Here is a 9096-nt window from a genome sequence, read left to right on the forward strand (position 1 = left end):
AATCATTATTATGTATAGTTAAAAAGCTAAAAAATTCAGAGACCATCAGTCTTTAAAGCCACACCAGAGTCCTACTCTGTCTCATTTCAACACACTCCAGGACGAGAGGATACCAACACTGTTCACTTGACAAGAATCAGTACACACTCTTGTCTGATGATCTTGATTGAGCTTGCACAAGTGTCTAAGGAAAACCTGACCACTATGGTCATATAACTAAGTATTAGTCAGTTCAATCTGAGCAGATATGTTTCCTACTCCAGGCCTGGTCCATATACATCCCACATACAATCCACTACACTCCCTAGTCACATCCTGAATGGAAGCTTTGCTGAGAACAGAGTCATAGAATAAAAGAGTAGCATACAGCAACACACTTTTATCGAGTACCCTGACACCATCCACTACATTAAAGTATGACATGAGCTGAATTAACCTTTTAATTGCCACTAGCAGCTACCATCCTGGTATCTTCTAGAATTGGGCACTCATTTTCTCAATAAAATTTACTAAAAATAAAATAACCCAAATCACTTTACCTAAGATATAATTCTTTTAACTAAAAACATACTCTTATTATAGGAATACTATGTGTATCTAGTGAAGACAAGGTCTAAGTTTACAGTTGTTGTAGTTCGCCAGTGTCATACCCTTACCCTCACTGATTTCATTCCACCACCTCCAAGGCAGAATGCAGACTGTAAAGGGAATTTAGACATTACAACTTTACACAGTAAGGGGAGTCTCAGTGTTATCACCATGATACAGACAGTGCCTTCTTTGGGATAAAACTTTTAACTTCTCCTAAAGTGCAGAGATACGGATTTTTGAAAATAGATCTTAGTCATGTATTCAATGATTAATACAAAAGGCAACTGTCAAATTACTTGCTAACAAGCAAGCAAGGAAAGAAGGCCAGCAGCTGGTGGCTGACTTGAAGATGTTGCTTGTCATGGTACAGAAAATGGAACTTTTATGATCATGTAAAATGAGCCTGGGAACAAGAAGTTTATGGAAGCCATTCCTGGGGGACTTAGGTGAAGGAAAACCACCCATCACTCTTGTTCACTTTTTCCTAAGCCATTTTCTTCTTTGGTCTCAGAAATGGAGAAGGGAGAGAGTAGATGGGTCATTCAGAGCTTATCTGATGATAAGGACCAAGCACATGGTCATACTGCATGATTGCCAACCGTAGGATGAATTCTAACAAACTCAAAGACAGCAGAGACACGTAATCTGGATTTCAAAGAGAAAGTTGATTGCAAATGGATGTTTTCTTGTATTGTGTCCTCAGAATAATGGACTTCCAGAAATATGGATATTCATGTTCTAGAAAAACACAAAACAAAAAAAATTACATATATAACAATAAGTCATAATAAACAGAAGCATGCAGAAGTCAATAAACTTATAAACAAACATGCATAATGTTTTAGCAACTTCATCTCTGCTACAGAATCCTCAATGATGGGGCCAAAGTAGTTAGGTTCCTCCTAGATCAAAACTATAGCAAGGCAGAATCTCTCACCAGACCTGTGAGCACCTGTGCCTGTGCTCTGTTGTTCACAAAGGCTTGCTGCAGAAGAAGGACTGAGGGAGCACCCATGGTAGGAGCACAAAACATATTTTCCACTGTGAACTCCAACTTAGAACAATGTTTTTCTTTCTAACGGTTTTTAACAGTTTTCAGTCCTACCTGGTATAATTTCTCTTCTGGAAGAAAGCAAATTCTACAATGAGAAGAATAATTCCCAAAAGGACCATTTTCACGTAGAGAATGATCAGCAAGGAAGGTGGAGTGCTTGTGGTACCTTTAAATACAAACAAAGGTAAAATGTCATGTCAGTTCAATAATAGTTCTAAGCACAAAATTAAAGGCAAACAGCTTTAAAATTTTTAACATAGTCCTAAAGTTTTAGAGAATATTAAAATCAGAAAACCTTGTGAAGTATAATTCAGATACACCTCATACCATTATTTCAGGATCAAGTTTAGGAATCAAGTCTAGATTTTGTGATTGATAGGCATTAGCAAATATTTTAAAGTCAAGAATTTCACACTAAATACTGTTAAAACATACAGTTAAATAGAGAAATTTTTCCATGAAAACTTTATTTTATTTTTATGAAAATATAATTACATCATTCCTTCCATTCTTCTTCTTTCTCCACCCTCCCCCAGGTCCCACCATCTACCAATGCTCCTCTCAAATTCCTAGCCTCATCTTTCTAATTGTTACTGTTGAATATTTATACATATTATGAAAATACCAATAAAGGGGCCATCCCTGAAAGAAGACTGCTTCTCCCACTCTCAGCACCCTTAGTTAACAATAGTTCTTGGTCTAAGGGTGAGGCCTAGTGAGATTTCTCCCTTCCACATTTGCATATCTATTGTTCAGTTCTTGTTTAGGCAGCTATATTATTAAGGTTTCTTGGGTGAAGTTTCCCTGACATTTCTAGAAGACATAATCTTCCCACAGATTTCCTGTTCATCTAGCTCATATACTGTTTCTGTCCCTTATTCTACAATATTCCCTGAGCATTAAAATAAGAGCTGTGTTGTGCATATATCCGTGGGGGCTAAACATCCTATGATCTGTGTTCTCTAAATTTTGACCATTTGTGGCTTTTTGTGATGTTTTATATTGCTAATAGTAACTTCTTTGGTAAGGGTTAAGAGCCATACTTTTTGGTGAGTACAGAGTAGAACTTAGATAGACATTATGGTGGATGAGTGGAGGGCTGTGACTGATTCCTCTCTAACATCAATTTCCTCACTAACACTTTGAATAGTTTGCTAGCTCTCCACTACCAGTCATGATTTTCCTCCTCTTGAGTGAGCCTTAAACATAATTGAACAACTCTTGGTTGCTGCCAAGGTATTATTGCCACCATCACACCTTAGGGACCGACCTTGCTGGTCATTGCTGTGGTTCATAAGCTTCACAGCTAGGTGGAACTACCTGATGCTTCCAACTTTCTTCAGCTTGCACAGCCTCTTTGGTGACTAGGAAAGTTACTCCTTTGGGAAGATGTTTTCAGGTTCAATCAACCAAGATCCTCTAAGTTCTCTGTCTGCAGTGCATCTATGATCCATCTTTTATACAAAAAAAAAATCTGTTCTTTTGAAAAGAATAATTTCGCCGGGCGGTGGTGGCGCACGCCTTTAATCCCAGCACTTGGGAGGCAGAGGCAGGGGATTTCTGAGTTCGAGGCCAGCCTGGTCTACAGAGTGAGTTCCAGAGCTACACAGAGAAACCCTGTCTCGACAAACCAAAAAAAAAAAAAAAGAATAATTTCTTTTCATTTTAAGAAAAAGTATGAATTTCACACATAGTATTGTGATTAAATTCACATCTAACCCTCCTCTAACTCCTGCCAAATCAATACGGCACTTTGTTACCACACAAACTTTGTGTCTATTTTTTAATAGCCCACTGGCTTCAGGTTATATTGCCCATATGCTCCTGGGTTGGAGCCTACTAAATGCAATACCCTTAGAGATAACTGACTTTCTCGCCTCAAGAAACCATTAACTGTCCAGAGCTCCTCAGTTGGCAGAGCAGGGACTCATGAGTCCCTTTCCATTCTGTGTTGGAATATTGACTGGCTTGGTCTTGTTTGGGTCCTCTACAGAAATTTCCATTGCTATGAGCTTATGAATTCAGAGGTCCTGTCATGTCCAAATGACTTTTTCTCTGATTTTCCCTGATCGGTGACTTTTACAATCTTTCTGCTTTTTTCTTCGTTGACAAGTTGAGAGTTTCTGCTTTAACCACTTTTCATTGAAAAAAGAAATTTTCTCTAAAGAGATATGAGAGTTTCACTAATTTGGGTAGAGCAATAAAAATTGAGAGGGTGGTTTTATTCTATGGCCATTTGTAGACTAACAGACAGTGAGTCCCCATCCTGAACACACTTAGAATACCAGGTGGCTTTAAATCTAAGCAGAATTAATTAGCAGCCTTTAAAATATTGAGTAGGTTACTTAAGGGGGGGACTGTAGAGATGGAAAGGAAATAAAGATTCTGTCTTGTCACAAATCACAATGACATTTTTTATAACTAAAATTGATGAGCTGAAATAGCACAATATTTGACATTGTCACTTACCCAGCACTTGGAGGTAATAGACTGTTAGGAAATTGCCTTCAGGTGTTGCTATGTCACATGAGTAATGCCCCTCATGCTGGAGGGCCACTGCCCTGATCTGAAGGTCAGGACTGTGGTCAGGTGTGGAGGCCCAGGTGATGCTCCTGCCCAAGCAGTTGGTTTCATAGGTCTCCCTTGTTTCTACTTTGTAAACAAGTATGCAGGAAGGCCGTGCTCTGAGGTTTATTATCCATGTTATTAATATTGCTTTTGTCAGTGAAACAGAAGGGTAGCAGAGCAGAGCCTTTGTACCAATCTGTACAGACACTGTAGTGTTAACTAGATACACAGGGAGAGAGAGAGACAGAAACAGAGAGACAGAGAGAGACAGAGAATAAGAAAAGGAAACCTTGAAACTTTGTGAGTTAGGTCTATCCACAGTAACTTATATGAAGTCACACTAGAACAATGCTTGACTAATGGAAGTATTACAGCAATAGTAGATTTTTCTCACATTTTGTTGTTTCTGTATGTTCAATCTGTCAGAATTAAATACATTATTCATCTTCTAAAGTAAAGGTTCAGGTAGTGGACTATGCACATCTCACACCTTACATTGCTTGTACACTTATTTAAAGAGTCCATGGTGGAAACAAGTTTGCTGAGTGGTAATTACTCAACAAAATTAACTGTCACAATCTCTTGTGACAAAAGTCAATAATGTCATCACTTTAATAGGAACAGACCTTATTGTCAATAAGACTTGTTTATGACAAACATTGCATTATCATCTCCATTGTCCGATATCAATGTCACTTGCCTCTTTAGGGTACTCAAGACCTCACAAGTCACATTCAAATAATAATAGATTGTTATTCAAAATAACAACCAGATGAAAAAAGAAATTCTTCAGCACAGACCTAGGAGGGTGTTAATGCCACAGTCTTCCCATCACCCACTCTAAGATGGAAAATGTTTAAAGCCAGGAGTTCAGGTTCTATCACACCATAACAGTACATCACCAGACTCTGCTACTCATCCTAAATCTCACCAGCAGCCAAGGCATTAGTAACTGTTTCTGCGCAAGGTCAACTCTCCATTCCCACAAGATAAGTAAGAATATTACCTTCTGCCATAAGTTCTGTGTTGGTTGATTCTTATCAGTACAACATGACTCTAGAAAATATTTAAATACATGTGCTTAAATATTTAAATTATTGTAAGCAGGAATTCAAAGTTTTATCATCACTGATATGTCAACATCTTGGAAATTGCACTTATAAGATATTAATCAGTTATTTGCCATTCATGAGTAACTTTATTTTGCCAAATCATTTACAGTAGCCCTGCCTTCCTTCTTCCAGCACCTTGCCAGGTTCAGTTTCAGTGTATTCATACCACATACCTTACTTGATTAAACTCCTTTCTCCAGATCTCATAGAAACAAAATCACAAAGAGTTCATCCTCTCAATTCCTTCCAGAATTCTACCTTGTGACTGAACAGCAGAAATGAAGCAGAGCGGGGTAGGAGAAGGATGAGAACCCTTTCCTCTTTCTATATCTTCCTTGAGTTCTATAGAATTGTTCACAATTATAATGGTACAAACCTAGGATTGGTTGCACAGAAGGGAGACAGGAGAATCATGATGTCAGAGTAGCTGGCCATATCATGAATTTGAGGCCAACCTGGACTACATACACTGCTTTATAAGAAAGAAAAATCATCATAATCAGCTTCTGAATTATTGACCTATGATAGTTCCATGCTTTCCAAGCAATAATTAAAGACTCAGAAAAGAATAAGTAGACTTGCTTGTTATCCTAAGATACCTGCACTGCTATGAAGTGCTAGTGTGATTCTTAATAGTAAAATTTGACAACTTATAAGTGTACATTTCTAACAAAACAAAAAGTGCCTATGCTGAATATCACAGGAGACAGGAAAGTACAGGAAATCTGCAATTAAGAACACAAAAGGATAAAACAACAACAAAATTTGGTCATTAAGTTGAATAAGCCAGGTTCAGCAAAGTGAGTGACACATGGTATTACATGTGAAAGCAAAATGAATCCAATACCTGAAAGCAGTGGACTGTGAAGGGTGTATGCAAGGGGAGAGGCTGATGACTGATGGAAGAAGACATTCCTTCTATCTTTCCTTTCTTCAGAAAAGAGGGTGCACTATAAACCACAAAACTACAGCCACTTGATTTAAATTGAAAATAAACACTTTCATAAAATAGATTAAAATTGTAGTTCCCCTTCCCTAACTCCTCCTAGATCCTCCAAACCTACACAAATCCACACCCTTTCTTACTCTCATGAGAACACAAACAGCAGACATCTAAAAAATAATAATGAAATAAGGTAAACTAAAAACAAACTGGATAAAAGGAGAAAAAAAACTCACGAGGAACACATGTAGACACAGAGACTCAAATTTTTATACACAGAAATCCCATAGAAACACCAAACCAGAAAGTATAACGTATAAATAAAAGATCTGTAAGGGACAAAATGCCCAGGCAAAGCATTATGACACAAAATGCCTCCAAAAATACCATTGATTTCCATGTTGTGTTGACCATGTGTTGCTGGACATGGTGCCTGCCCTTAAGTGTAGTTCTATACTCAGTGAGACTCTTTTCATTTGTGAGCAGTTATCACTTGGTGATAGCTTCTGGGTTAGGGTTGAGCCTCTGTCCAGCTCCCCTCTCACCACTCAGACTCCATCTGGCTTAAACCCATGCCTAGAAGGCCTTATTTACCTTGGAATCTTCCATGCCCACTGGTTCTTGCTGTTTTTCTGTCCTCTCTTCAGTAGACATCCCTGAGCCTTGGAAAAAAGAATTTGATGGAGACATCCTATTTAGGAGTGTTACCTTTTACCTATGATAGCATACAGAGTACCTTCCAGTAACATGAACAATAGTCAGTAGATATGAAGGTTCTATGTAGGCAGCAGCCTGATTTCCCCATGTTCCACGAGTTACATAGGTTTTGTCTTTAGCAATAGAGACTGACCACCATGTTGTGGAGATGAATCGACATCATTGCCAATACAGCCACCTGATTTTTAACAAAGATGCTAAAATATATGCATTGGAGGAAGGTAACCTTGACAACAAATCATGCTCTGAAAATTGGATATCCCTATGTAGATGAATGAGAACAAATTCCTACCTCTCATTCATATAGGAATGTATGAATGACCAAGTGGACCGAAGACATTAACATGAGACCTCAACCTCCTGGTGCTGTTAGAGGTAAAAGTGGAAGAAACATTCATGATATAGCCATAAACAAGAGTTTAGTAACTTCGGAAACATTCATTCAAGGTATATCAATTGACAAATGTGGTAGTCACTTAGGAAATAAGGCCAACAATTGACAAGAGATTTCACTGGGTCAAGAAGCTTCTGTACAGGAAATGAAACAACTGAGTTAAAAGACAGCCTACAGAATGGGAGAGAAGTCTTTACTAACTGTATATCTGAAAGCAGACAAATACACAGAATATACAAACAATTCAATAAAGTAGCAAAAAAATCAAATAGCCCAATTAACAAATATGTTAATGAAATGAGTAGACAGTTCTCAAAAATGAATAGAAATGAACAATAAACACATAAAATGTTCAGAATTAATAGCCATCAGAGAAATGCAAATTAAAAATATAGTGAGATTAAATCTCACATTACCCAGAAGACAATTAGAGGATGAAGGTGGAGTAGATAGGGAGAAATAATGTAATAATATTTTAATCAAATAAAAAAATTTAAACAAAAAGAAAAGTATAACACAGTACATGTAAATAACACTATAGAGATGGATGTCCTCAAACACTGCTGAGCAGAATGTAAATTAGCCCACCCCACCACCACCATGAAATGGGCAAAGGGACACCTTCTTGGTGGTGGTGTTCTTATATCAGTCAAGAGCAGAGTTGATGGCAGTCCTTTGTTCATCCTATGTTGATGTCTGGCAGGGTGACTAATGCTGTCTCATGCTTAGCGCTCATAAAAATCAAATCAAAACAAATCCGAGCATCACAGCACAGGAGAAGGATGGCAGACAGAGTTGTGTGGACCACCATGCCACCTACAGACCTGCCTTCCAGCACACAGCACAGGCAGACCATAAACACCCACCTGCTTGTTGCCATGCCAAGCAGCATGTATGGAGTATTTCACCCAAGAGCCTGCCAGCCTGCAGTAGGAGCCATCACAATGTGCAAGTATCACAATGTGGTGGGCAAACGGAAGAGAAAGAGGAGAGGAGCAATTTGAGCATCATGAAGAAGATGGAACTGAAAACTTGAGGGTTATAAAATTAACTCAAAGGAATTCCTTCATACAAATGATAAAAGGGCCAAGAAAGAAATTAGGAAAACAGCACCCTTTACAATAGCCAAGAATAATATAAAATGTCTTAGTATAACTCTAACCAAGCAACTAAAAGATCTGTCTGTTGAAGACTTCAAGTCCCTAAAGAATGAAACTGAAGAAGATATCAGAAGATGAAAAGATCTCCCATGCTCATGGATATGCAGGATTAACAAAGCAAAAATGGCCATCTAACCAAAAGCAACTACAGATTCCTTACAATCCTTATCAAAATTCCAACACAATATGTTTAGAACTTGAAAGCGCAATTCTCAATTTCATGTGTCATTCTTTTGGCCATATTCCCACAGGTTATTACTAGTAGTAATGTAAGATACCATATAACTACACCAAAAATTATTGAGACAAAATATTATCTACATAGAACCAGGGAGAGTGGAAGGAAGGAGATGAGAGGAAAGAGGAAGAAAGAAGCTAGAGTCTCATTAATAACAGAAAAACAAAAAATATTACTAGCAATTTCAAAAATTGTACAATGTTAGTATCCATGATTAAATATATACCTATTAATGAAGCTTCAAACTACATGAAGCAAAATTTGCCTAAATTAAAGAGACATGTTGACTGTTTCACAATCATTGATGGGTATTTCGATG

General features: G+C 37.8%; 1 pseudogene; it reads right to left on the minus strand.

Annotated features, from left to right (window-relative positions):
• Window positions 1-656: 656 nt before the first annotated feature.
• On the minus strand, window positions 657-6922 carry LOC114635407 (annotated as a pseudogene).
• Window positions 6923-9096: the final 2174 nt, after the last annotated feature.

Source organism: Grammomys surdaster, unplaced genomic scaffold (assembly GCF_004785775.1).
Source record: "Grammomys surdaster isolate TR1022 unplaced genomic scaffold, NIH_TR_1.0 103592, whole genome shotgun sequence".
NCBI classification, from domain to species: domain Eukaryota; kingdom Metazoa; phylum Chordata; class Mammalia; order Rodentia; family Muridae; genus Grammomys; species Grammomys surdaster.